Source organism: Ambystoma mexicanum, unplaced genomic scaffold (assembly GCF_040938575.1).
Source record: "Ambystoma mexicanum isolate Mex_15411 unplaced genomic scaffold, UKY_AmexF1_1 Mex_scaf106, whole genome shotgun sequence".
Classification (NCBI taxonomy): domain Eukaryota; kingdom Metazoa; phylum Chordata; class Amphibia; order Caudata; family Ambystomatidae; genus Ambystoma; species Ambystoma mexicanum.
This window is the reverse complement of record NW_027182332.1, coordinates 440,886-461,385: the sequence shown is the minus strand read 5'-3', so window position 1 is coordinate 461,385 and position 20,500 is coordinate 440,886. Positions and strand designations below refer to the sequence as shown.

General features: G+C 47.8%; 67 non-coding genes across 67 annotated transcripts; all 67 read right to left on the bottom strand.

Moving 5' to 3' along the window:
* Nucleotides 1-48: 48 nt before the first annotated feature.
* On the bottom strand, nt 49-167 carry LOC138551727 (5S ribosomal RNA). The gene has a single exon (XR_011295439.1). It is a non-coding gene; the product is annotated as a 5S ribosomal RNA (ribosomal RNA).
* A 474-nt stretch (nt 168-641) lies between these two features.
* LOC138551725 (5S ribosomal RNA) lies at nt 642-760 on the bottom strand. The gene has a single exon (XR_011295436.1). It is a non-coding gene; the product is annotated as a 5S ribosomal RNA (ribosomal RNA).
* Nucleotides 761-866: 106 nt separating this feature from the next.
* On the bottom strand, nt 867-985 carry LOC138552593 (5S ribosomal RNA). Its single transcript, XR_011296273.1, has one exon. It is a non-coding gene; the product is annotated as a 5S ribosomal RNA (ribosomal RNA).
* Nucleotides 986-1,091: 106 nt separating this feature from the next.
* Nucleotides 1,092-1,210, bottom strand: LOC138552909 (5S ribosomal RNA). The gene has a single exon (XR_011296587.1). It is a non-coding gene; the product is annotated as a 5S ribosomal RNA (ribosomal RNA).
* A 107-nt stretch (nt 1,211-1,317) lies between these two features.
* Nucleotides 1,318-1,436, bottom strand: LOC138551724 (5S ribosomal RNA). Its single transcript, XR_011295435.1, has one exon. It is a non-coding gene; the product is annotated as a 5S ribosomal RNA (ribosomal RNA).
* Nucleotides 1,437-1,910: 474 nt separating this feature from the next.
* On the bottom strand, nt 1,911-2,029 carry LOC138551723 (5S ribosomal RNA). Its single transcript, XR_011295434.1, has one exon. It is a non-coding gene; the product is annotated as a 5S ribosomal RNA (ribosomal RNA).
* Nucleotides 2,030-2,135: 106 nt separating this feature from the next.
* LOC138551722 (5S ribosomal RNA) lies at nt 2,136-2,254 on the bottom strand. The gene has a single exon (XR_011295433.1). It is a non-coding gene; the product is annotated as a 5S ribosomal RNA (ribosomal RNA).
* Nucleotides 2,255-2,360: 106 nt separating this feature from the next.
* LOC138551720 (5S ribosomal RNA) lies at nt 2,361-2,479 on the bottom strand. Its single transcript, XR_011295432.1, has one exon. It is a non-coding gene; the product is annotated as a 5S ribosomal RNA (ribosomal RNA).
* A 106-nt stretch (nt 2,480-2,585) lies between these two features.
* On the bottom strand, nt 2,586-2,704 carry LOC138551718 (5S ribosomal RNA). Its single transcript, XR_011295430.1, has one exon. It is a non-coding gene; the product is annotated as a 5S ribosomal RNA (ribosomal RNA).
* Nucleotides 2,705-2,810: 106 nt separating this feature from the next.
* Nucleotides 2,811-2,929, bottom strand: LOC138552681 (5S ribosomal RNA). Its single transcript, XR_011296360.1, has one exon. It is a non-coding gene; the product is annotated as a 5S ribosomal RNA (ribosomal RNA).
* Nucleotides 2,930-3,035: 106 nt separating this feature from the next.
* On the bottom strand, nt 3,036-3,154 carry LOC138551717 (5S ribosomal RNA). Its single transcript, XR_011295429.1, has one exon. It is a non-coding gene; the product is annotated as a 5S ribosomal RNA (ribosomal RNA).
* Nucleotides 3,155-3,617: 463 nt separating this feature from the next.
* On the bottom strand, nt 3,618-3,736 carry LOC138551716 (5S ribosomal RNA). Its single transcript, XR_011295428.1, has one exon. It is a non-coding gene; the product is annotated as a 5S ribosomal RNA (ribosomal RNA).
* A 106-nt stretch (nt 3,737-3,842) lies between these two features.
* LOC138552592 (5S ribosomal RNA) lies at nt 3,843-3,961 on the bottom strand. The gene has a single exon (XR_011296272.1). It is a non-coding gene; the product is annotated as a 5S ribosomal RNA (ribosomal RNA).
* A 106-nt stretch (nt 3,962-4,067) lies between these two features.
* On the bottom strand, nt 4,068-4,186 carry LOC138552908 (5S ribosomal RNA). The gene has a single exon (XR_011296586.1). It is a non-coding gene; the product is annotated as a 5S ribosomal RNA (ribosomal RNA).
* A 107-nt stretch (nt 4,187-4,293) lies between these two features.
* On the bottom strand, nt 4,294-4,412 carry LOC138551715 (5S ribosomal RNA). The gene has a single exon (XR_011295427.1). It is a non-coding gene; the product is annotated as a 5S ribosomal RNA (ribosomal RNA).
* A 474-nt stretch (nt 4,413-4,886) lies between these two features.
* On the bottom strand, nt 4,887-5,005 carry LOC138551714 (5S ribosomal RNA). Its single transcript, XR_011295426.1, has one exon. It is a non-coding gene; the product is annotated as a 5S ribosomal RNA (ribosomal RNA).
* A 106-nt stretch (nt 5,006-5,111) lies between these two features.
* LOC138552591 (5S ribosomal RNA) lies at nt 5,112-5,230 on the bottom strand. Its single transcript, XR_011296271.1, has one exon. It is a non-coding gene; the product is annotated as a 5S ribosomal RNA (ribosomal RNA).
* A 106-nt stretch (nt 5,231-5,336) lies between these two features.
* On the bottom strand, nt 5,337-5,455 carry LOC138552907 (5S ribosomal RNA). Its single transcript, XR_011296585.1, has one exon. It is a non-coding gene; the product is annotated as a 5S ribosomal RNA (ribosomal RNA).
* A 107-nt stretch (nt 5,456-5,562) lies between these two features.
* Nucleotides 5,563-5,681, bottom strand: LOC138551712 (5S ribosomal RNA). Its single transcript, XR_011295424.1, has one exon. It is a non-coding gene; the product is annotated as a 5S ribosomal RNA (ribosomal RNA).
* Nucleotides 5,682-6,155: 474 nt separating this feature from the next.
* Nucleotides 6,156-6,274, bottom strand: LOC138551711 (5S ribosomal RNA). Its single transcript, XR_011295423.1, has one exon. It is a non-coding gene; the product is annotated as a 5S ribosomal RNA (ribosomal RNA).
* Nucleotides 6,275-6,380: 106 nt separating this feature from the next.
* Nucleotides 6,381-6,499, bottom strand: LOC138552680 (5S ribosomal RNA). The gene has a single exon (XR_011296359.1). It is a non-coding gene; the product is annotated as a 5S ribosomal RNA (ribosomal RNA).
* A 107-nt stretch (nt 6,500-6,606) lies between these two features.
* On the bottom strand, nt 6,607-6,725 carry LOC138551710 (5S ribosomal RNA). The gene has a single exon (XR_011295422.1). It is a non-coding gene; the product is annotated as a 5S ribosomal RNA (ribosomal RNA).
* Nucleotides 6,726-7,188: 463 nt separating this feature from the next.
* On the bottom strand, nt 7,189-7,307 carry LOC138553155 (5S ribosomal RNA). Its single transcript, XR_011296831.1, has one exon. It is a non-coding gene; the product is annotated as a 5S ribosomal RNA (ribosomal RNA).
* Nucleotides 7,308-7,413: 106 nt separating this feature from the next.
* On the bottom strand, nt 7,414-7,532 carry LOC138551709 (5S ribosomal RNA). Its single transcript, XR_011295421.1, has one exon. It is a non-coding gene; the product is annotated as a 5S ribosomal RNA (ribosomal RNA).
* Nucleotides 7,533-7,638: 106 nt separating this feature from the next.
* LOC138553049 (5S ribosomal RNA) lies at nt 7,639-7,757 on the bottom strand. The gene has a single exon (XR_011296726.1). It is a non-coding gene; the product is annotated as a 5S ribosomal RNA (ribosomal RNA).
* Nucleotides 7,758-7,863: 106 nt separating this feature from the next.
* On the bottom strand, nt 7,864-7,982 carry LOC138551708 (5S ribosomal RNA). The gene has a single exon (XR_011295420.1). It is a non-coding gene; the product is annotated as a 5S ribosomal RNA (ribosomal RNA).
* A 106-nt stretch (nt 7,983-8,088) lies between these two features.
* LOC138551707 (5S ribosomal RNA) lies at nt 8,089-8,207 on the bottom strand. The gene has a single exon (XR_011295419.1). It is a non-coding gene; the product is annotated as a 5S ribosomal RNA (ribosomal RNA).
* A 106-nt stretch (nt 8,208-8,313) lies between these two features.
* Nucleotides 8,314-8,432, bottom strand: LOC138553053 (5S ribosomal RNA). Its single transcript, XR_011296730.1, has one exon. It is a non-coding gene; the product is annotated as a 5S ribosomal RNA (ribosomal RNA).
* Nucleotides 8,433-8,538: 106 nt separating this feature from the next.
* On the bottom strand, nt 8,539-8,657 carry LOC138552906 (5S ribosomal RNA). Its single transcript, XR_011296584.1, has one exon. It is a non-coding gene; the product is annotated as a 5S ribosomal RNA (ribosomal RNA).
* A 106-nt stretch (nt 8,658-8,763) lies between these two features.
* On the bottom strand, nt 8,764-8,882 carry LOC138552679 (5S ribosomal RNA). Its single transcript, XR_011296358.1, has one exon. It is a non-coding gene; the product is annotated as a 5S ribosomal RNA (ribosomal RNA).
* A 106-nt stretch (nt 8,883-8,988) lies between these two features.
* On the bottom strand, nt 8,989-9,107 carry LOC138551706 (5S ribosomal RNA). The gene has a single exon (XR_011295418.1). It is a non-coding gene; the product is annotated as a 5S ribosomal RNA (ribosomal RNA).
* A 474-nt stretch (nt 9,108-9,581) lies between these two features.
* Nucleotides 9,582-9,700, bottom strand: LOC138551704 (5S ribosomal RNA). The gene has a single exon (XR_011295417.1). It is a non-coding gene; the product is annotated as a 5S ribosomal RNA (ribosomal RNA).
* Nucleotides 9,701-9,806: 106 nt separating this feature from the next.
* On the bottom strand, nt 9,807-9,925 carry LOC138551387 (5S ribosomal RNA). The gene has a single exon (XR_011295109.1). It is a non-coding gene; the product is annotated as a 5S ribosomal RNA (ribosomal RNA).
* Nucleotides 9,926-10,031: 106 nt separating this feature from the next.
* On the bottom strand, nt 10,032-10,150 carry LOC138551703 (5S ribosomal RNA). Its single transcript, XR_011295416.1, has one exon. It is a non-coding gene; the product is annotated as a 5S ribosomal RNA (ribosomal RNA).
* A 106-nt stretch (nt 10,151-10,256) lies between these two features.
* On the bottom strand, nt 10,257-10,375 carry LOC138551702 (5S ribosomal RNA). The gene has a single exon (XR_011295415.1). It is a non-coding gene; the product is annotated as a 5S ribosomal RNA (ribosomal RNA).
* Nucleotides 10,376-10,481: 106 nt separating this feature from the next.
* LOC138552678 (5S ribosomal RNA) lies at nt 10,482-10,600 on the bottom strand. Its single transcript, XR_011296357.1, has one exon. It is a non-coding gene; the product is annotated as a 5S ribosomal RNA (ribosomal RNA).
* A 106-nt stretch (nt 10,601-10,706) lies between these two features.
* LOC138551700 (5S ribosomal RNA) lies at nt 10,707-10,825 on the bottom strand. Its single transcript, XR_011295413.1, has one exon. It is a non-coding gene; the product is annotated as a 5S ribosomal RNA (ribosomal RNA).
* A 474-nt stretch (nt 10,826-11,299) lies between these two features.
* Nucleotides 11,300-11,418, bottom strand: LOC138551699 (5S ribosomal RNA). Its single transcript, XR_011295412.1, has one exon. It is a non-coding gene; the product is annotated as a 5S ribosomal RNA (ribosomal RNA).
* Nucleotides 11,419-11,524: 106 nt separating this feature from the next.
* On the bottom strand, nt 11,525-11,643 carry LOC138552590 (5S ribosomal RNA). The gene has a single exon (XR_011296270.1). It is a non-coding gene; the product is annotated as a 5S ribosomal RNA (ribosomal RNA).
* A 106-nt stretch (nt 11,644-11,749) lies between these two features.
* Nucleotides 11,750-11,868, bottom strand: LOC138552905 (5S ribosomal RNA). Its single transcript, XR_011296583.1, has one exon. It is a non-coding gene; the product is annotated as a 5S ribosomal RNA (ribosomal RNA).
* Nucleotides 11,869-11,975: 107 nt separating this feature from the next.
* On the bottom strand, nt 11,976-12,094 carry LOC138551698 (5S ribosomal RNA). Its single transcript, XR_011295411.1, has one exon. It is a non-coding gene; the product is annotated as a 5S ribosomal RNA (ribosomal RNA).
* A 474-nt stretch (nt 12,095-12,568) lies between these two features.
* LOC138551697 (5S ribosomal RNA) lies at nt 12,569-12,687 on the bottom strand. Its single transcript, XR_011295410.1, has one exon. It is a non-coding gene; the product is annotated as a 5S ribosomal RNA (ribosomal RNA).
* Nucleotides 12,688-12,793: 106 nt separating this feature from the next.
* On the bottom strand, nt 12,794-12,912 carry LOC138552589 (5S ribosomal RNA). The gene has a single exon (XR_011296269.1). It is a non-coding gene; the product is annotated as a 5S ribosomal RNA (ribosomal RNA).
* Nucleotides 12,913-13,018: 106 nt separating this feature from the next.
* LOC138552904 (5S ribosomal RNA) lies at nt 13,019-13,137 on the bottom strand. The gene has a single exon (XR_011296582.1). It is a non-coding gene; the product is annotated as a 5S ribosomal RNA (ribosomal RNA).
* A 107-nt stretch (nt 13,138-13,244) lies between these two features.
* Nucleotides 13,245-13,363, bottom strand: LOC138551696 (5S ribosomal RNA). The gene has a single exon (XR_011295409.1). It is a non-coding gene; the product is annotated as a 5S ribosomal RNA (ribosomal RNA).
* Nucleotides 13,364-13,837: 474 nt separating this feature from the next.
* Nucleotides 13,838-13,956, bottom strand: LOC138551695 (5S ribosomal RNA). The gene has a single exon (XR_011295408.1). It is a non-coding gene; the product is annotated as a 5S ribosomal RNA (ribosomal RNA).
* A 106-nt stretch (nt 13,957-14,062) lies between these two features.
* On the bottom strand, nt 14,063-14,181 carry LOC138552676 (5S ribosomal RNA). The gene has a single exon (XR_011296355.1). It is a non-coding gene; the product is annotated as a 5S ribosomal RNA (ribosomal RNA).
* Nucleotides 14,182-14,288: 107 nt separating this feature from the next.
* On the bottom strand, nt 14,289-14,407 carry LOC138551694 (5S ribosomal RNA). Its single transcript, XR_011295407.1, has one exon. It is a non-coding gene; the product is annotated as a 5S ribosomal RNA (ribosomal RNA).
* Nucleotides 14,408-14,870: 463 nt separating this feature from the next.
* LOC138553154 (5S ribosomal RNA) lies at nt 14,871-14,989 on the bottom strand. Its single transcript, XR_011296830.1, has one exon. It is a non-coding gene; the product is annotated as a 5S ribosomal RNA (ribosomal RNA).
* Nucleotides 14,990-15,095: 106 nt separating this feature from the next.
* On the bottom strand, nt 15,096-15,214 carry LOC138551693 (5S ribosomal RNA). The gene has a single exon (XR_011295406.1). It is a non-coding gene; the product is annotated as a 5S ribosomal RNA (ribosomal RNA).
* Nucleotides 15,215-15,320: 106 nt separating this feature from the next.
* LOC138553048 (5S ribosomal RNA) lies at nt 15,321-15,439 on the bottom strand. Its single transcript, XR_011296725.1, has one exon. It is a non-coding gene; the product is annotated as a 5S ribosomal RNA (ribosomal RNA).
* A 106-nt stretch (nt 15,440-15,545) lies between these two features.
* Nucleotides 15,546-15,664, bottom strand: LOC138551692 (5S ribosomal RNA). Its single transcript, XR_011295405.1, has one exon. It is a non-coding gene; the product is annotated as a 5S ribosomal RNA (ribosomal RNA).
* A 106-nt stretch (nt 15,665-15,770) lies between these two features.
* LOC138551691 (5S ribosomal RNA) lies at nt 15,771-15,889 on the bottom strand. Its single transcript, XR_011295404.1, has one exon. It is a non-coding gene; the product is annotated as a 5S ribosomal RNA (ribosomal RNA).
* Nucleotides 15,890-15,995: 106 nt separating this feature from the next.
* Nucleotides 15,996-16,114, bottom strand: LOC138551376 (5S ribosomal RNA). Its single transcript, XR_011295098.1, has one exon. It is a non-coding gene; the product is annotated as a 5S ribosomal RNA (ribosomal RNA).
* Nucleotides 16,115-16,220: 106 nt separating this feature from the next.
* LOC138551688 (5S ribosomal RNA) lies at nt 16,221-16,339 on the bottom strand. Its single transcript, XR_011295402.1, has one exon. It is a non-coding gene; the product is annotated as a 5S ribosomal RNA (ribosomal RNA).
* Nucleotides 16,340-16,813: 474 nt separating this feature from the next.
* Nucleotides 16,814-16,932, bottom strand: LOC138551687 (5S ribosomal RNA). The gene has a single exon (XR_011295401.1). It is a non-coding gene; the product is annotated as a 5S ribosomal RNA (ribosomal RNA).
* Nucleotides 16,933-17,038: 106 nt separating this feature from the next.
* On the bottom strand, nt 17,039-17,157 carry LOC138553052 (5S ribosomal RNA). Its single transcript, XR_011296729.1, has one exon. It is a non-coding gene; the product is annotated as a 5S ribosomal RNA (ribosomal RNA).
* Nucleotides 17,158-17,263: 106 nt separating this feature from the next.
* Nucleotides 17,264-17,382, bottom strand: LOC138552903 (5S ribosomal RNA). The gene has a single exon (XR_011296581.1). It is a non-coding gene; the product is annotated as a 5S ribosomal RNA (ribosomal RNA).
* A 107-nt stretch (nt 17,383-17,489) lies between these two features.
* LOC138551686 (5S ribosomal RNA) lies at nt 17,490-17,608 on the bottom strand. The gene has a single exon (XR_011295400.1). It is a non-coding gene; the product is annotated as a 5S ribosomal RNA (ribosomal RNA).
* A 463-nt stretch (nt 17,609-18,071) lies between these two features.
* Nucleotides 18,072-18,190, bottom strand: LOC138551685 (5S ribosomal RNA). The gene has a single exon (XR_011295399.1). It is a non-coding gene; the product is annotated as a 5S ribosomal RNA (ribosomal RNA).
* Nucleotides 18,191-18,296: 106 nt separating this feature from the next.
* Nucleotides 18,297-18,415, bottom strand: LOC138551684 (5S ribosomal RNA). Its single transcript, XR_011295398.1, has one exon. It is a non-coding gene; the product is annotated as a 5S ribosomal RNA (ribosomal RNA).
* Nucleotides 18,416-19,070: 655 nt separating this feature from the next.
* LOC138551683 (5S ribosomal RNA) lies at nt 19,071-19,189 on the bottom strand. Its single transcript, XR_011295397.1, has one exon. It is a non-coding gene; the product is annotated as a 5S ribosomal RNA (ribosomal RNA).
* A 106-nt stretch (nt 19,190-19,295) lies between these two features.
* LOC138551682 (5S ribosomal RNA) lies at nt 19,296-19,414 on the bottom strand. Its single transcript, XR_011295396.1, has one exon. It is a non-coding gene; the product is annotated as a 5S ribosomal RNA (ribosomal RNA).
* A 106-nt stretch (nt 19,415-19,520) lies between these two features.
* On the bottom strand, nt 19,521-19,639 carry LOC138551681 (5S ribosomal RNA). The gene has a single exon (XR_011295395.1). It is a non-coding gene; the product is annotated as a 5S ribosomal RNA (ribosomal RNA).
* A 106-nt stretch (nt 19,640-19,745) lies between these two features.
* LOC138551680 (5S ribosomal RNA) lies at nt 19,746-19,864 on the bottom strand. The gene has a single exon (XR_011295394.1). It is a non-coding gene; the product is annotated as a 5S ribosomal RNA (ribosomal RNA).
* Nucleotides 19,865-19,970: 106 nt separating this feature from the next.
* On the bottom strand, nt 19,971-20,089 carry LOC138552675 (5S ribosomal RNA). The gene has a single exon (XR_011296354.1). It is a non-coding gene; the product is annotated as a 5S ribosomal RNA (ribosomal RNA).
* A 106-nt stretch (nt 20,090-20,195) lies between these two features.
* Nucleotides 20,196-20,314, bottom strand: LOC138551679 (5S ribosomal RNA). Its single transcript, XR_011295393.1, has one exon. It is a non-coding gene; the product is annotated as a 5S ribosomal RNA (ribosomal RNA).
* Between the last annotated feature and the right edge of the window lie 186 nt (nt 20,315-20,500).

Below are 20,500 nucleotides of genomic sequence, written 5' to 3'. Positions count from 1 at the left end.
AAAGGCAATTGAGAAATGGCTCACTTCCTGAACTTGGAGCAAAAAAAAAGCCTACAGCACCTGGTATTCCCAGGCGGTCTCCCATCCAGGTACTAACTAGGCCCGACACTGCTTAGCTTCCGAGATCAGACGAGATCGGGCGCATTCAGTGTGGTGTGGCCGTAGGCTCTAGAAATGCTAAGAATATTACTCTTATGCATTTGCATTTAGTAAGCTAAGCCATGCAGCCACTTGCAACATGATACCACGCTCATCGCTCGATCAGCGCTCGATCAGGCTCGATCAGGCGAGATATATAAGACTGGTGGGCCCATTCAGGACTCCTATGTCTGGTAGGATAACTTTAATCCATCCATCCTGTTTCTGTTGCAGGGAGGTGGAGAGAACAATCAACACAATAACGGCTTTCTTTCATGCCTCTTGAAGGACTCAATATTCTCTGTACTGCATTACATGTGAAAGTCGATTTATTACCCATGAACACACTACCTGTATGCTAATTATATGTAAATAGGTAGCTCCAGCCCTCATAATGCTGTCCAACATTTCCGCTATAAAACGGGATACAATTATTTTGGAAACATACCAAATTTGAAAAGTAATTGAGAAGTTGCGCAATTACTAATCATGGAGCACAAAATAGCCTACAGCACCTGGTATTCCCAGGCGGTCTCCCATCCAGGTACTAACTAGGCCCGACACTGCTTAGCTTCCGAGATCAGACGAGATCGGGCGCATTCAGTGTGGTGTGGCCGTAGGCTCTGGGCCTAGTGAGTTTTGTACTTTTAAGCATCTAGTCGGCTAGACCTTGCAGTTTTGAAAGGCAATTGAGAAATGGCTCACTTCCTGAACTTGGAGCACAAAAAAGCCTACAGCACCTGATATTCCCAGGCGGTCTCCCATCCAGGTACTAACTAGGCCCGACACTGCTTAGCTTCCGAGATCAGACGAGATCGGGCGCATTCAGTGTGGTGTGGCCGTAGGCTCTGGGCCTAGTGAGTTTTGTACTTTTAAGCATCTAGTCGGCTAGACCTTGCAGTTTTGAAAGGCAATTGAGAAATGGCTCACTTCCTGAACTTGGAGCACAAAAAAGCCTACAGCACCTGGTATTCCCATGCGGTCTCCCATCCAGGTACTAACTAGGCCCGACACTGCTTAGCTTCCGAGATCAGACGAGATCAGGCGCATTCAGTGTGGTGTGGCCGTAGGCTCTGGGCCTAGTGAGTTTTGTACTTTTAAGCATCTAGTCGGCTAGACCTTGCAGTTTTGAAAGGCAATTGAGAAATGGCTCACTTCCTGAACTTGGAGCAAAAAAAAAGCCTACAGCACCTGGTATTCCCAGGCGGTCTCCCATCCAGGTACTAACTAGGCCCGACACTGCTTAGCTTCCGAGATCAGACGAGATCGGGCGCATTCAGTGTGGTGTGGCCGTAGGCTCTAGAAATGCTAAGAATATTACTCTTATGCATTTGCATTTAGTAAGCTAAGCCATGCAGCCACTTGCAACATGATACCACGCTCATCGCTCGATCAGCGCTCGATCAGGCTCGATCAGGCGAGATATATAAGACTGGTGGGCCCATTCAGGACTCCTATGTCTGGTAGGATAACTTTAATCCATCCATCCTGTTTCTGTTGCAGGGAGGTGGAGAGAACAATCAACACAATAACGGCTTTCTTTCATGCCTCTTGAAGGACTCAATATTCTCTGTACTGCATTACATGTGAAAGTCGATTTATTACCCATGAACACACTACCTGTATGCTAATTATATGTAAATAGGTAGCTCCAGCCCTCATAATGTTGTCCAACATTTCCGCTATAAAACGGGATACAATTATTTTGGAAACATACCAAATTTGAAAAGTAATTGAGAAGTTGCGCAATTACTAATCATGGAGCACAAAATAGCCTACAGCACCTGGTATTCCCAGGCGGTCTCCCATCCAGGTACTAACTAGGCCCGACACTGCTTAGCTTCCGAGATCAGACGAGATCGGGCGCATTCAGTGTGGTGTGGCCGTAGGCTCTGGACCTAGTGAGTTTTGTACTTTTAAGCATCTAGTCGGCTAGACCTTGCAGTTTTGAAAGGCAATTGAGAAATGGCTCACTTCCTGAACTTGGAGCACAAAAAAGCCTACAGCACCTGGTATTCCCAGGCGGTCTCCCATCCAGGTACTAACTAGGCCCGACACTGCTTAGCTTCCGAGATCAGACGAGATCGGGCGCATTCAGTGTGGTGTGGCCGTAGGCTCTGGTCCTAGTGAGTTTTGTACTTTTAAGCATCTAGTCGGCTAGACCTTGCAGTTTTGAAAGGCAATTGAGAAATGGCTCACTTCCTGAACTTGGAGCACAAAAAAGCCTACAGCACCTGGTATTCCCAGGCGGTCTCCCATCCAGGTACTAACTAGGCCCGACACTGCTTAGCTTCCGAGATCAGACGAGATCGGGCGCATTCAGTGTGGTGTGGCCGTAGGCTCTGGGCCTAGTGAGTTTTGTACTTTTAAGCATCTAGTCGGCTAGACCTTGCAGTTTTGAAAGGCAATTGAGAAATGGCTCACTTCCTGAACTTGGAGCACAAAAAAGCCTACAGCACCTGGTATTCCCAGGCGGTCTCCCATCCAGGTACTAACTAGGCCCGACACTGCTTAGCTTCCGAGATCAGACGAGATCGGGCGCATTCAGTGTGGTGTGGCCGTAGGCTCTGGGCCTAGTGAGTTTTGTACTTTTAAGCATATAGTCGGCTAGACCTTGCAGTTTTGAAAGGCAATTGAGAAATGGCTCACTTCCTGAACTTGGAGCACAAAAAAGCCTACAGCACCTGGTATTCCCAGGCGGTCTCCCATCCAGGTACTAACTAGGCCCGACACTGCTTAGCTTCCGAGATCAGACGAGATCAGGCGCATTCAGTGTGGTGTGGCCGTAGGCTCTGGGCCTAGTGAGTTTTGTACTTTTAAGCATCTAGTCGGCTAGACCTTGCAGTTTTGAAAGGCAATTGAGAAATGGCTCACTTCCTGAACTTGGAGCACAAAAAAGCCTACAGCACCTGGTATTCCCAGGCGGTCTCCCATCCAGGTACTAACTAGGCCCGACACTGCTTAGCTTCCGAGATCAGACGAGATCGGGCGCATTCAGTGTGGTGTGGCCGTAGGCTCTAGAAATGCTAAGAATATTACTCTTATGCATTTGCATTTAGTAAGCTAAGCCATGCAGCCACTTGCAACATGATCGCTCGATCAGCGCTCGATCAGGCTCGATCAGGCGAGATATATAAGACTGGTGGGCCCATTCAGGACTCCTATGTCTGGTAGGATAACTTTAATCCATCCATCCTGTTTCTGTTGCAGGGAGGTGGAGAGAACAATCAACACAATAACGGCTTTCTTTCATGCCTCTTGAAGGACTCAATATTCTCTGTACTGCATTACATGTGAAAGTCGATTTATTACCCATGAACACACTACCTGTATGCTAATTATATGTAAATAGGTAGCTCCAGCCCTCATAATGCTGTCCAACATTTCCGCTATAAAACGGGATACAATTATTTTGGAAACATACCAAATTTGAAAAGTAATTGAGAAGTTGCGCAATTACTAATCATGGAGCACAAAATAGCCTACAGCACCTGGTATTCCCAGGCGGTCTCCCATCCAGGTACTAACTAGGCCCGACACTGCTTAGCTTCCGAGATCAGACGAGATCGGGCGCATTCAGTGTGGTGTGGCCGTAGGCTCTGGGCCTAGTGAGTTTTGTACTTTTAAGCATCTAGTCGGCTAGACCTTGCAGTTTTGAAAGGCAATTGAGAAATGGCTCACTTCCTGAACTTGGAGCACAAAAAAGCCTACAGCACCTGATATTCCCAGGCGGTCTCCCATCCAGGTACTAACTAGGCCCGACACTGCTTAGCTTCCGAGATCAGACGAGATCGGGCGCATTCAGTGTGGTGTGGCCGTAGGCTCTGGGCCTAGTGAGTTTTGTACTTTTAAGCATCTAGTCGGCTAGACCTTGCAGTTTTGAAAGGCAATTGAGAAATGGCTCACTTCCTGAACTTGGAGCACAAAAAAGCCTACAGCACCTGGTATTCCCATGCGGTCTCCCATCCAGGTACTAACTAGGCCCGACACTGCTTAGCTTCCGAGATCAGACGAGATCAGGCGCATTCAGTGTGGTGTGGCCGTAGGCTCTGGGCCTAGTGAGTTTTGTACTTTTAAGCATCTAGTCGGCTAGACCTTGCAGTTTTGAAAGGCAATTGAGAAATGGCTCACTTCCTGAACTTGGAGCAAAAAAAAAGCCTACAGCACCTGGTATTCCCAGGCGGTCTCCCATCCAGGTACTAACTAGGCCCGACACTGCTTAGCTTCCGAGATCAGACGAGATCGGGCGCATTCAGTGTGGTGTGGCCGTAGGCTCTAGAAATGCTAAGAATATTACTCTTATGCATTTGCATTTAGTAAGCTAAGCCATGCAGCCACTTGCAACATGATACCACGCTCATCGCTCGATCAGCGCTCGATCAGGCTCGATCAGGCGAGATATATAAGACTGGTGGGCCCATTCAGGACTCCTATGTCTGGTAGGATAACTTTAATCCATCCATCCTGTTTCTGTTGCAGGGAGGTGGAGAGAACAATCAACACAATAACGGCTTTCTTTCATGCCTCTTGAAGGACTCAATATTCTCTGTACTGCATTACATGTGAAAGTCGATTTATTACCCATGAACACACTACCTGTATGCTAATTATATGTAAATAGGTAGCTCCAGCCCTCATAATGCTGTCCAACATTTCCGCTATAAAACGGGATACAATTATTTTGGAAACATACCAAATTTGAAAAGTAATTGAGAAGTTGCGCAATTACTAATCATGGAGCACAAAATAGCCTACAGCACCTGGTATTCCCAGGCGGTCTCCCATCCAGGTACTAACTAGGCCCGACACTGCTTAGCTTCCGAGATCAGACGAGATCGGGCGCATTCAGTGTGGTGTGGCCGTAGGCTCTGGGCCTAGTGAGTTTTGTACTTTTAAGCATCTAGTCGGCTAGACCTTGCAGTTTTGAAAGGCAATTGAGAAATGGCTCACTTCCTGAACTTGGAGCACAAAAAAGCCTACAGCACCTGATATTCCCAGGCGGTCTCCCATCCAGGTACTAACTAGGCCCGACACTGCTTAGCTTCCGAGATCAGACGAGATCGGGCGCATTCAGTGTGGTGTGGCCGTAGGCTCTGGGCCTAGTGAGTTTTGTACTTTTAAGCATCTAGTCGGCTAGACCTTGCAGTTTTGAAAGGCAATTGAGAAATGGCTCACTTCCTGAACTTGGAGCACAAAAAAGCCTACAGCACCTGGTATTCCCATGCGGTCTCCCATCCAGGTACTAACTAGGCCCGACACTGCTTAGCTTCCGAGATCAGACGAGATCAGGCGCATTCAGTGTGGTGTGGCCGTAGGCTCTGGGCCTAGTGAGTTTTGTACTTTTAAGCATCTAGTCGGCTAGACCTTGCAGTTTTGAAAGGCAATTGAGAAATGGCTCACTTCCTGAACTTGGAGCAAAAAAAAAGCCTACAGCACCTGGTATTCCCAGGCGGTCTCCCATCCAGGTACTAACTAGGCCCGACACTGCTTAGCTTCCGAGATCAGACGAGATCGGGCGCATTCAGTGTGGTGTGGCCGTAGGCTCTAGAAATGCTAAGAATATTACTCTTATGCATTTGCATTTAGTAAGCTAAGCCATGCAGCCACTTGCAACATGATACCACGCTCATCGCTCGATCAGCGCTCGATCAGGCTCGATCAGGCGAGATATATAAGACTGGTGGGCCCATTCAGGACTCCTATGTCTGGTAGGATAACTTTAATCCATCCATCCTGTTTCTGTTGCAGGGAGGTGGAGAGAACAATCAACACAATAACGGCTTTCTTTCATGCCTCTTGAAGGACTCAATATTCTCTGTACTGCATTACATGTGAAAGTCGATTTATTACCCATGAACACACTACCTGTATGCTAATTATATGTAAATAGGTAGCTCCAGCCCTCATAATGTTGTCCAACATTTCCGCTATAAAACGGGATACAATTATTTTGGAAACATACCAAATTTGAAAAGTAATTGAGAAGTTGTGCAATTACTAATCATGGAGCACAAAATAGCCTACAGCACCTGGTATTCCCAGGCGGTCTCCCATCCAGGTACTAACTAGGCCCGACACTGCTTAGCTTCCGAGATCAGACGAGATCGGGCGCATTCAGTGTGGTGTGGCCGTAGGCTCTGGGCCTAGTGAGTTTTGTACTTTTAAGCATCTAGTCGGCTAGACCTTGCAGTTTTGAAAGGCAATTGAGAAATGGCTCACTTCCTGAACTTGGAGCACAAAAAAGCCTACAGCACCTGGTATTCCCAGGCGGTCTCCCATCCAGGTACTAACTAGGCCCGACACTGCTTAGCTTCCGAGATCAGACGAGATCAGGCGCATTCAGTGTGGTGTGGCCGTAGGCTCTGGGCCTAGTGAGTTTTGTACTTTTAAGCATCTAGTCGGCTAGACCTTGCAGTTTTGAAAGGCAATTGAGAAATGGCTCACTTCCTGAACTTGGAGCAAAAAAAAAGCCTACAGCACCTGGTATTCCCAGGCGGTCTCCCATCCAGGTACTAACTAGGCCCGACACTGCTTAGCTTCCGAGATCAGACGAGATCGGGCGCATTCAGTGTGGTGTGGCCGTAGGCTCTAGAAATGCTAAGAATATTACTCTTATGCATTTGCATTTAGTAAGCTAAGCCATGCAGCCACTTGCAACATGATACCACGCTCATCGCTCGATCAGGCTCGATCAGGCGAGATATATAAGACTGGTGGGCCCATTCAGGACTCCTATGTCTGGTAGGATAACTTTAATCCATCCATCCTGTTTCTGTTGCAGGGAGGTGGAGAGAACAATCAACACAATAACGGCTTTCTTTCATGCCTCTTGAAGGACTCAATATTCTCTGTACTGCATTACATGTGAAAGTCGATTTATTACCCATGAACACACTACCTGTATGCTAATTATATGTAAATAGGTAGCTCCAGCCCTCATAATGTTGTCCAACATTTCCGCTATAAAACGGGATAAAATTATTTTGGAAACATACCAAATTTGAAAAGTAATTGAGAAGTTGTGCAATTACTAATCATGGAGCACAAAATAGCCTACAGCACCTGGTATTGCCAGGCGGTCTCCCATCCAGGTACTAACTAGGCCCGACACTGCTTAGCTTCCGAGATCAGACGAGATCGGGCGCATTCAGTGTGGTGTGGCCGTAGGCTCTGGGCCTAGTGAGTTTTGTACTTTTAAGCATCTAGTCGGCTAGACCTTGCAGTTTTGAAAGGCAATTGAGAAATGGCTCACTTCCTGAACTTGGAGCACAAAAAAGCCTACAGCACCTGGTATTCCCAGGCGGTCTCCCATCCAGGTACTAACTAGGCCCGACACTGCTTAGCTTCCGAGATCAGACGAGATCGGGCGCATTCAGTGTGGTGTGGCCGTAGGCTCTGGTCCTAGTGAGTTTTGTACTTTTAAGCATCTAGTCGGCTAGACCTTGCAGTTTTGAAAGGCAATTGAGAAATGGCTCACTTCCTGAACTTGGAGCACAAAAAAGCCTACAGCACCTGGTATTCCCAGGCGGTCTCCCATCCAGGTACTAACTAGGCCTGACACTGCTTAGCTTCCGAGATCAGACGAGATCGGGCGCATTCAGTGTGGTGTGGCCGTAGGCTCTGGGCCTAGTGAGTTTTGTACTTTTAAGCATCTAGTCGGCTAGACCTTGCAGTTTTGAAAGGCAATTGAGAAATGGCTCACTTCCTGAACTTGGAGCACAAAAAAGCCTACAGCACCTGGTATTCCCAGGCGGTCTCCCATCCAGGTACTAACTAGGCCCGACACTGCTTAGCTTCCGAGATCAGACGAGATCGGGCGCATTCAGTGTGGTGTGGCCGTAGGCTCTGGGCCTAGTGAGTTTTGTACTTTTAAGCATCTAGTCGGCTAGACCTTGCAGTTTTGAAAGGCAATTGAGAAATGGCTCACTTCCTGAACTTGGAGCACAAAAAAGCCTACAGCACCTGGTATTCCCAGGCGGTCTCCCATCCAGGTACTAACTAGGCCCGACACTGCTTAGCTTCCGAGATCAGACGAGATCGGGCGCATTCAGTGTGGTGTGGCCGTAGGCTCTGGGCCTAGTGAGTTTTGTACTTTTAAGCATCTAGTCGGCTAGACCTTGCAGTTTTGAAAGGCAATTGAGAAATGGCTCACTTCCTGAACTTGGAGCACAAAAAAGCCTACAGCACCTGATATTCCCAGGCGGTCTCCCATCCAGATACTAACTAGGCCCGACACTGCTTAGCTTCCGAGATCAGACGAGATCGGGCGCATTCAGTGTGGTGTGGCCGTAGGCTCTGGGCCTAGTGAGTTTTGTACTTTTAAGCATCTAGTCGGCTAGACCTTGCAGTTTTGAAAGGCAATTGAGAAATGGCTCACTTCCTGAACTTGGAGCACAAAAAAGCCTACAGCACCTGGTATTCCCATGCGGTCTCCCATCCAGGTACTAACTAGGCCCGACACTGCTTAGCTTCCGAGATCAGACGAGATCAGGCGCATTCAGTGTGGTGTGGCCGTAGGCTCTGGGCCTAGTGAGTTTTGTACTTTTAAGCATCTAGTCGGCTAGACCTTGCAGTTTTGAAAGGCAATTGAGAAATGGCTCACTTCCTGAACTTGGAGCACAAAAAAGCCTACAGCACCTGGTATTCCCAGGCGGTCTCCCATCCAGGTACTAACTAGGCCCGACACTGCTTAGCTTCCGAGATCAGACGAGATCAGGCGCATTCAGTGTGGTGTGGCCGTAGGCTCTGGGCCTAGTGAGTTTTGTACTTTTAAGCATCTAGTCGGCTAGACCTTGCAGTTTTGAAAGGCAATTGAGAAATGGCTCACTTCCTGAACTTGGAGCACAAAAAAGCCTACAGCACCTGGTATTCCCAGGCGGTCTCCCATCCAGGTACTAACTAGGCCCGACACTGCTTAGCTTCCGAGATCAGACGAGATCGGGCGCATTCAGTGTGGTGTGGCCGTAGGCTCTAGAAATGCTAAGAATATTACTCTTATGCATTTGCATTTAGTAAGCTAAGCCATGCAGCCACTTGCAACATGATACCACGCTCATCGCTCGATCAGCGCTCGATCAGGCTCGATCAGGCGAGATATATAAGACTGGTGGGCCCATTCAGGACTCCTATGTCTGGTAGGATAACTTTAATCCATCCATCCTGTTTCTGTTGCAGGGAGGTGGAGAGAACAATCAACACAATAACGGCTTTCTTTCATGCCTCTTGAAGGACTCAATATTCTCTGTACTGCATTACATGTGAAAGTCGATTTATTACCCATGAACACACTACCTGTATGCTAATTATATGTAAATAGGTAGCTCCAGCCCTCATAATGTTGTCCAACATTTCCGCTATAAAACGGGATAAAATTATTTTGGAAACATACCAAATTTGAAAAGTAATTGAGAAGTTGCGCAATTACTAATCATGGAGCACAAAATAGCCTACAGCACCTGGTATTCCCAGGCGGTCTCCCATCCAGGTACTAACTAGGCCCGACACTGCTTAGCTTCCGAGATCAGACGAGATCGGGCGCATTCAGTGTGGTGTGGCCGTAGGCTCTGGACCTAGTGAGTTTTGTACTTTTAAGCATCTAGTCGGCTAGACCTTGCAGTTTTGAAAGGCAATTGAGAAATGGCTCACTTCCTGAACTTGGAGCACAAAAAAGCCTACAGCACCTGGTATTCCCAGGCGGTCTCCCATCCAGGTACTAACTAGGCCCAACACTGCTTAGCTTCCGAGATCAGACGAGATCGGGCGCATTCAGTGTGGTGTGGCCGTAGGCTCTGGTCCTAGTGAGTTTTGTACTTTTAAGCATCTAGTCGGCTAGACCTTGCAGTTTTGAAAGGCAATTGAGAAATGGCTCACTTCCTGAACTTGGAGCACAAAAAAGCCTACAGCACCTGGTATTCCCAGGCGGTCTCCCATCCAGGTACTAACTAGGCCCGACACTGCTTAGCTTCCGAGATCAGACGAGATCGGGCGCATTCAGTGTGGTGTGGCCGTAGGCTCTGGGCCTAGTGAGTTTTGTACTTTTAAGCATCTAGTCGGCTAGACCTTGCAGTTTTGAAAGGCAATTGAGAAATGGCTCACTTCCTGAACTTGGAGCACAAAAAAGCCTACAGCACCTGGTATTCCCAGGCGGTCTCCCATCCAGGTACTAACTAGGCCCGACACTGCTTAGCTTCCGAGATCAGACGAGATCGGGCGCATTCAGTGTGGTGTGGCCGTAGGCTCTGGGCCTAGTGAGTTTTGTACTTTTAAGCATATAGTCGGCTAGACCTTGCAGTTTTGAAAGGCAATTGAGAAATGGCTCACTTCCTGAACTTGGAGCACAAAAAAGCCTACAGCACCTGGTATTCCCAGGCGGTCTCCCATCCAGGTACTAACTAGGCCCGACACTGCTTAGCTTCCGAGATCAGACGAGATCAGGCGCATTCAGTGTGGTGTGGCCGTAGGCTCTGGGCCTAGTGAGTTTTGTACTTTTAAGCATCTAGTCGGCTAGACCTTGCAGTTTTGAAAGGCAATTGAGAAATGGCTCACTTCCTGAACTTGGAGCACAAAAAAGCCTACAGCACCTGGTATTCCCAGGCGGTCTCCCATCCAGGTACTAACTAGGCCCGACACTGCTTAGCTTCCGAGATCAGACGAGATCGGGCGCATTCAGTGTGGTGTGGCCGTAGGCTCTAGAAATGCTAAGAATATTACTCTTATGCATTTGCATTTAGTAAGCTAAGCCATGCAGCCACTTGCAACATGATACCACGCTCATCGCTCGATCAGCGCTCGATCAGGCTCGATCAGGCGAGATATATAAGACTGGTGGGCCCATTCAGGACTCCTATGTCTGGTAGGATAACTTTAATCCATCCATCCTGTTTCTGTTGCAGGGAGGTGGAGAGAACAATCAACACAATAACGGCTTTCTTTCATGCCTCTTGAAGGACTCAATATTCTCTGTACTGCATTACATGTGAAAGTCGATTTATTACCCATGAACACACTACCTGTATGCTAATTATATGTAAATAGGTAGCTCCAGCCCTCATAATGCTGTCCAACATTTCCGCTATAAAACGGGATACAATTATTTTGGAAACATACCAAATTTGAAAAGTAATTGAGAAGTTGCGCAATTACTAATCATGGAGCACAAAATAGCCTACAGCACCTGGTATTCCCAGGCGGTCTCCCATCCAGGTACTAACTAGGCCCGACACTGCTTAGCTTCCGAGATCAGACGAGATCGGGCGCATTCAGTGTGGTGTGGCCGTAGGCTCTGGGCCTAGTGAGTTTTGTACTTTTAAGCATCTAGTCGGCTAGACCTTGCAGTTTTGAAAGGCAATTGAGAAATGGCTCACTTCCTGAACTTGGAGCACAAAAAAGCCTACAGCACCTGATATTCCCAGGCGGTCTCCCATCCAGGTACTAACTAGGCCCGACACTGCTTAGCTTCCGAGATCAGACGAGATCGGGCGCATTCAGTGTGGTGTGGCCGTAGGCTCTGGGCCTAGTGAGTTTTGTACTTTTAAGCATCTAGTCGGCTAGACCTTGCAGTTTTGAAAGGCAATTGAGAAATGGCTCACTTCCTGAACTTGGAGCACAAAAAAGCCTACAGCACCTGGTATTCCCATGCGGTCTCCCATCCAGGTACTAACTAGGCCCGACACTGCTTAGCTTCCGAGATCAGACGAGATCAGGCGCATTCAGTGTGGTGTGGCCGTAGGCTCTGGGCCTAGTGAGTTTTGTACTTTTAAGCATCTAGTCGGCTAGACCTTGCAGTTTTGAAAGGCAATTGAGAAATGGCTCACTTCCTGAACTTGGAGCAAAAAAAAAGCCTACAGCACCTGGTATTCCCAGGCGGTCTCCCATCCAGGTACTAACTAGGCCCGACACTGCTTAGCTTCCGAGATCAGACGAGATCGGGCGCATTCAGTGTGGTGTGGCCGTAGGCTCTAGAAATGCTAAGAATATTACTCTTATGCATTTGCATTTAGTAAGCTAAGCCATGCAGCCACTTGCAACATGATACCACGCTCATCGCTCGATCAGCGCTCGATCAGGCTCGATCAGGCGAGATATATAAGACTGGTGGGCCCATTCAGGACTCCTATGTCTGGTAGGATAACTTTAATCCATCCATCCTGTTTCTGTTGCAGGGAGGTGGAGAGAACAATCAACACAATAACGGCTTTCTTTCATGCCTCTTGAAGGACTCAATATTCTCTGTACTGCATTACATGTGAAAGTCGATTTATTACCCATGAACACACTACCTGTATGCTAATTATATGTAAATAGGTAGCTCCAGCCCTCATAATGCTGTCCAACATTTCCGCTATAAAACGGGATACAATTATTTTGGAAACATACCAAATTTGAAAAGTAATTGAGAAGTTGCGCAATTACTAATCATGGAGCACAAAATAGCCTACAGCACCTGGTATTCCCAGGCGGTCTCCCATCCAGGTACTAACTAGGCCCGACACTGCTTAGCTTCCGAGATCAGACGAGATCGGGCGCATTCAGTGTGGTGTGGCCGTAGGCTCTGGGCCTAGTGAGTTTTGTACTTTTAAGCATCTAGTCGGCTAGACCTTGCAGTTTTGAAAGGCAATTGAGAAATGGCTCACTTCCTGAACTTGGAGCACAAAAAAGCCTACAGCACCTGATATTCCCAGGCGGTCTCCCATCCAGGTACTAACTAGGCCCGACACTGCTTAGCTTCCGAGATCAGACGAGATCGGGCGCATTCAGTGTGGTGTGGCCGTAGGCTCTGGGCCTAGTGAGTTTTGTACTTTTAAGCATCTAGTCGGCTAGACCTTGCAGTTTTGAAAGGCAATTGAGAAATGGCTCACTTCCTGAACTTGGAGCACAAAAAAGCCTACAGCACCTGGTATTCCCATGCGGTCTCCCATCCAGGTACTAACTAGGCCCGACACTGCTTAGCTTCCGAGATCAGACGAGATCAGGCGCATTCAGTGTGGTGTGGCCGTAGGCTCTGGGCCTAGTGAGTTTTGTACTTTTAAGCATCTAGTCGGCTAGACCTTGCAGTTTTGAAAGGCAATTGAGAAATGGCTCACTTCCTGAACTTGGAGCAAAAAAAAAGCCTACAGCACCTGGTATTCCCAGGCGGTCTCCCATCCAGGTACTAACTAGGCCCGACACTGCTTAGCTTCCGAGATCAGACGAGATCGGGCGCATTCAGTGTGGTGTGGCCGTAGGCTCTAGAAATGCTAAGAATATTACTCTTATGCATTTGCATTTAGTAAGCTAAGCCATGCAGCCACTTGCAACATGATACCACGCTCATCGCTCGATCAGCGCTCGATCAGGCTCGATCAGGCGAGATATATAAGACTGGTGGGCCCATTCAGGACTCCTATGTCTGGTAGGATAACTTTAATCCATCCATCCTGTTTCTGTTGCAGGGAGGTGGAGAGAACAATCAACACAATAACGGCTTTCTTTCATGCCTCTTGAAGGACTCAATATTCTCTGTACTGCATTACATGTGAAAGTCGATTTATTACCCATGAACACACTACCTGTATGCTAATTATATGTAAATAGGTAGCTCCAGCCCTCATAATGTTGTCCAACATTTCCGCTATAAAACGGGATACAATTATTTTGGAAACATACCAAATTTGAAAAGTAATTGAGAAGTTGTGCAATTACTAATCATGGAGCACAAAATAGCCTACAGCACCTGGTATTCCCAGGCGGTCTCCCATCCAGGTACTAACTAGGCCCGACACTGCTTAGCTTCCGAGATCAGACGAGATCGGGCGCATTCAGTGTGGTGTGGCCGTAGGCTCTGGGCCTAGTGAGTTTTGTACTTTTAAGCATCTAGTCGGCTAGACCTTGCAGTTTTGAAAGGCAATTGAGAAATGGCTCACTTCCTGAACTTGGAGCACAAAAAAGCCTACAGCACCTGGTATTCCCAGGCGGTCTCCCATCCAGGTACTAACTAGGCCCGACACTGCTTAGCTTCCGAGATCAGACGAGATCAGGCGCATTCAGTGTGGTGTGGCCGTAGGCTCTGGGCCTAGTGAGTTTTGTACTTTTAAGCATCTAGTCGGCTAGACCTTGCAGTTTTGAAAGGCAATTGAGAAATGGCTCACTTCCTGAACTTGGAGCAAAAAAAAAGCCTACAGCACCTGGTATTCCCAGGCGGTCTCCCATCCAGGTACTAACTAGGCCCGACACTGCTTAGCTTCCGAGATCAGACGAGATCGGGCGCATTCAGTGTGGTGTGGCCGTAGGCTCTAGAAATGCTAAGAATATTACTCTTATGCATTTGCATTTAGTAAGCTAAGCCATGCAGCCACTTGCAACATGATACCACGCTCATCGCTCGATCAGGCTCGATCAGGCGAGATATATAAGACTGGTGGGCCCATTCAGGACTCCTATGTCTGGTAGGATAACTTTAATCCATCCATCCTGTTTCTGTTGCAGGGAGGTGGAGAGAACAATCAACACAATAACGGCTTTCTTTCATGCCTCTTGAAGGACTCAATATTCTCTGTACTGCATTACATGTGAAAGTCGATTTATTACCCATGAACACACTACCTGTATGCTAATTATATGTAAATAGGTAGCTCCAGCCCTCATAATGTTGTCCAACATTTCCGCTATAAAACGGGATAAAATTATTTTGGAAACATACCAAATTTGAAAAGTAATTGAGAAGTTGTGCAATTACTAATCATGGAGCACAAAATAGCCTACAGCACCTGGTATTGCCAGGCGGTCTCCCATCCAGGTACTAACTAGGCCCGACACTGCTTAGCTTCCGAGATCAGACGAGATCGGGCGCATTCAGTGTGGTGTGGCCGTAGGCTCTGGGCCTAGTGAGTTTTGTACTTTTAAGCATCTAGTCGGCTAGACCTTGCAGTTTTGAAAGGCAATTGAGAAATGGCTCACTTCCTGAACTTGGAGCACAAAAAAGCCTACAGCACCTGGTATTCCCAGGCGGTCTCCCATCCAGGTACTAACTAGGCCCGACACTGCTTAGCTTCCGAGATCAGACGAGATCGGGCGCATTCAGTGTGGTGTGGCCGTAGGCTCTGGTCCTAGTGAGTTTTGTACTTTTAAGCATCTAGTCGGCTAGACCTTGCAGTTTTGAAAGGCAATTGAGAAATGGCTCACTTCCTGAACTTGGAGCACAAAAAAGCCTACAGCACCTGGTATTCCCAGGCGGTCTCCCATCCAGGTACTAACTAGGCCTGACACTGCTTAGCTTCCGAGATCAGACGAGATCGGGCGCATTCAGTGTGGTGTGGCCGTAGGCTCTGGGCCTAGTGAGTTTTGTACTTTTAAGCATCTAGTCGGCTAGACCTTGCAGTTTTGAAAGGCAATTGAGAAATGGCTCACTTCCTGAACTTGGAGCACAAAAAAGCCTACAGCACCTGGTATTCCCAGGCGGTCTCCCATCCAGGTACTAACTAGGCCCGACACTGCTTAGCTTCCGAGATCAGACGAGATCGGGCGCATTCAGTGTGGTGTGGCCGTAGGCTCTGGGCCTAGTGAGTTTTGTACTTTTAAGCATCTAGTCGGCTAGACCTTGCAGTTTTGAAAGGCAATTGAGAAATGGCTCACTTCCTGAACTTGGAGCACAAAAAAGCCTACAGCACCTGGTATTCCCAGGCGGTCTCCCATCCAGGTACTAACTAGGCCCGACACTGCTTAGCTTCCGAGATCAGACGAGATCGGGCGCATTCAGTGTGGTGTGGCCGTAGGCTCTGGGCCTAGTGAGTTTTGTACTTTTAAGCATCTAGTCGGCTAGACCTTGCAGTTTTGAAAGGCAATTGAGAAATGGCTCACTTCCTGAACTTGGAGCACAAAAAAGCCTACAGCACCTGGTATTCCCAGGCGGTCTCCCATCCAGGTACTAACTAGGCCCAACACTGCTTAGCTTCCGAGATCAGACGAGATCGGGCGCATTCAGTGTGGTGTGGCCGTAGGCTCTGGGCCTAGTGAGTTTTGTACTTTTAAGCATCTAGTCGGCTAGACCTTGCAGTTTTGAAAGGCAATTGAGAAATGGCTCACTTCCTGAACTTGGAGCACAAAAAAGCCTACAGCACCTGGTATTCCCAGGCGGTCTCCCATCCAGGTACTAACTAGGCCCGACACTGCTTAGCTTCCGAGATCAGACGAGATCGGGCGCATTCAGTGTGGTGTGGCCGTAGGCTCTAGAAATGCTAAGAATATTACTCTTATGCATTTGCATTTAGTAAGCTAAGCCATGCAGCCACTTGCAACATGATACCACGCTCATCGCTCGATCAGCGCTCGATCAGGCTCGATCAGGCGAGATATATAAGACTGGTGGGCCCATTCAGGACTCCTATGTCTGGTAGGATAACTTTAATCCATCCATCCTGTTTCTGTTGCAGGGAGGTGGAGAGAACAATCAACACAATAACGGCTTTCTTTCATGCCTCTTGAAGGACTCAATATTCTCTGTACTGCATTACATGTGAAAGTCGATTTATTACCCATGAACACACTACCTGTATGCTAATTATATGTAAATAGGTAGCTCCAGCCCTCATAATGCTGTCCAACATTTCCGCTATAAAACGGGATACAATTATTTTGGAAACATACCAAATTTGAAAAGTAATTGAGAAGTTGCGCAATTACTAATCATGGAGCACAAAATAGCCTACAGCACCTGGTATTCCCAGGCGGTCTCCCATCCAGGTACTAACTAGGCCCGACACTGCTTAGCTTCCGAGATCAGACGAGATCGGGCGCATTCAGTGTGGTGTGGCCGTAGGCTCTGGGCCTAGTGAGTTTTGTACTTTTAAGCATCTAGTCGGCTAGACCTTGCAGTTTTGAAAGGCAATTGAGAAATGGCTCACTTCCTGAACTTGGAGCACAAAAAAGCCTACAGCACCTGATATTCCCAGGCGGTCTCCCATCCAGATACTAACTAGGCCCGACACTGCTTAGCTTCCGAGATCAGACGAGATCGGGCGCATTCAGTGTGGTGTGGCCGTAGGCTCTGGGCCTAGTGAGTTTTGTACTTTTAAGCATCTAGTCGGCTAGACCTTGCAGTTTTGAAAGGCAATTGAGAAATGGCTCACTTCCTGAACTTGGAGCACAAAAAAGCCTACAGCACCTGGTATTCCCATGCGGTCTCCCATCCAGGTACTAACTAGGCCCGACACTGCTTAGCTTCCGAGATCAGACGAGATCAGGCGCATTCAGTGTGGTGTGGCCGTAGGCTCTGGGCCTAGTGAGTTTTGTACTTTTAAGCATCTAGTCGGCTAGACCTTGCAGTTTTGAAAGGCAATTGAGAAATGGCTCACTTCCTGAACTTGGAGCAAAAAAAAAGCCTACAGCACCTGGTATTCCCAGGCGGTCTCCCATCCAGGTACTAACTAGGCCCGACACTGCTTAGCTTCCGAGATCAGACGAGATCGGGCGCATTCAGTGTGGTGTGGCCGTAGGCTCTAGAAATGCTAAGAATATTACTCTTATGCATTTGCATTTAGTAAGCTAAGCCATGCAGCCACTTGCAACATGATACCACGCTCATCGCTCGATCAGGCTCGATCAGGCGAGATATATAAGACTGGTGGGCCCATTCAGGACTCCTATGTCTGGTAGGATAACTTTAATCCATCCATCCTGTTTCTGTTGCAGGGAGGTGGAGAGAACAATCAACACAATAACGGCTTTCTTTCATGCCTCTTGAAGGACTCAATATTCTCTGTACTGCATTACATGTGAAAGTCGATTTATTACCCATGAACACACTACCTGTATGCTAATTATATGTAAATAGGTAGCTCCAGCCCTCATAATGTTGTCCAACATTTCCGCTATAAAACGGGATACAATTATTTTGGAAACATACCAAATTTGAAAAGTAATTGAGAAGTTGTGCAATTACTAATCATGGAGCACAAAATAGCCTACAGCACCTGGTATTCCCAGGCGGTCTCCCATCCAGGTACTAACTAGGCCCGACACTGCTTAGCTTCCGAGATCAGACGAGATCGGGCGCATTCAGTGTGGTGTGGCCGTAGGCTCTGGGCCTAGTGAGTTTTGTACTTTTAAGCATCTAGTCGGCTAGACCTTGCAGTTTTGAAAGGCAATTGAGAAATGGCTCACTTCCTGAACTTGGAGCACAAAAAAGCCTACAGCACCTGGTATTCCCAGGCGGTCTCCCATCCAGGTACTAACTAGGCCCGACACTGCTTAGCTTCCGAGATCAGACGAGATCGGGCGCATTCAGTGTGGTGTGGCCGTAGGCTCTGGTCCTAGTGAGTTTGGTACTTTTAAGCATCTAGTCGGCTAGACCTTGCAGTTTTGAAAGGCAATTGAGAAATGGCTCACTTCCTGAACTTGGAGCACAAAAAAGCCTACAGCACCTGGTATTCCCAGGCGGTCTCCCATCCAGGTACTAACTAGGCCCGACACTGCTTAGTGTGGTGTGGCCGTAGGCTCTAGAAATGCTAAGAATATTACTCTTATGCATTTGCATTTAGTAAGCTAAGCCATGCAGCCACTTGCAACATGATACCACGCTCATCGCTCGATCAGGCTCGATCAGGCGAGATATATAAGACTGGTGGGCCCATTCAGGACTCCTATGTCTGGTAGGATAACTTTAATCCATCCATCCTGTTTCTGTTGCAGGGAGGTGGAGAGAACAATCAACACAATAACGGCTTTCTTTCATGCCTCTTGAACGACTCAATATTCTCTGTACTGCATTACATGTGAAAGTCGATTTATTACCCATGAACACACTACCTGTATGCTAATTATATGTAAATAGGTAGCTCCAGCCCTCATAATGTTGTCCAACATTTCCGCTATAAAACGGGATAAAATTATTTTGGAAACATACCAAATTTGAAAAGTAATTGAGAAGTTGTGCAATTACTAATCATGGAGCACAAAATAGCCTACAGCACCTGGTATTCCCAGGCGGTCTCCCATCCAGGTACTAACTAGGCCCGACACTGCTTAGCTTCCGAGATCAGACGAGATCGGGCGCATTCAGTGTGGTGTGGCCGTAGGCTCTGGGCCTAGTGAGTTTTGTACTTTTAAGCATCTAGTCGGCTAGACCTTGCAGTTTTGAAAGGCAATTGAGAAATGGCTCACTTCCTGAACTTGGAGCACAAAAAAGCCTACAGCACCTGGTATTCCCAGGCGGTCTCCCATCCAGGTACTAACTAGGCCCGACACTGCTTAGCTTCCGAGATCAGACGAGATCGGGCGCATTCAGTGTGGTGTGGCCGTAGGCTCTGGTCCTAGTGAGTTTTGTACTTTTAAGCATCTAGTCGGCTAGACCTTGCAGTTTTGAAAGGCAATTGAGAAATGGCTCACTTCCTGAACTTGGAGCACAAAAAAGCCTACAGCACCTGGTATTCCCAGGCGGTCTCCCATCCAGGTACTAACTAGGCCCGACACTGCTTAGCTTCCGAGATCAGACGAGATCGGGCGCATTCAGTGTGGTGTGGCCGTAGGCTCTGGGCCTAGTGAGTTTTGTACTTTTAAGCATCTAGTCGGCTAGACCTTGCAGTTTTGAAAGGCAATTGAGAAATGGCTCACTTCCTGAACTTGGAGCACAAAAAAGCCTACAGCACCTGGTATTCCCAGGCGGTCTCCCATCCAGGTACTAACTAGGCCCGACACTGCTTAGCTTCCGAGATCAGACGAGATCGGGCGCATTCAGTGTGGTGTGGCCGTAGGCTCTGGGCCTAGTGAGTTTTGTACTTTTAAGCATATAGTCGGCTAGACCTTGCAGTTTTGAAAGGCAATTGAGAAATGGCTCACTTCCTGAACTTGGAGCACAAAAAAGCCTACAGCACCTGGTATTCCCAGGCGGTCTCCCATCCAGGTACTAACTAGGCCCGACACTGCTTAGCTTCCGAGATCAGACGAGATCAGGCGCATTCAGTGTGGTGTGGCCGTAGGCTCTGGGCCTAGTGAGTTTTGTACTTTTAAGCATCTAGTCGGCTAGACCTTGCAGTTTTGAAAGGCAATTGAGAAATGGCTCACTTCCTGAACTTGGAGCACAAAAAAGCCTACAGCACCTGGTATTCCCAGGCGGTCTCCCATCCAGGTACTAACTAGGCCCGACACTGCTTAGCTTCCGAGATCAGACGAGATCGGGCGCATTCAGTGTGGTGTGGCCGTAGGCTCTAGAAATGCTAAGAATATTACTCTTATGCATTTGCATTTAGTAAGCTAAGCCATGCAGCCACTTGCAACATGATACCACGCTCATCGCTCGATCAGCGCTCGATCAGGCTCGATCAGGCGAGATATATAAGACTGGTGGGCCCATTCAGGACTCCTATGTCTGGTAGGATAACTTTAATCCATC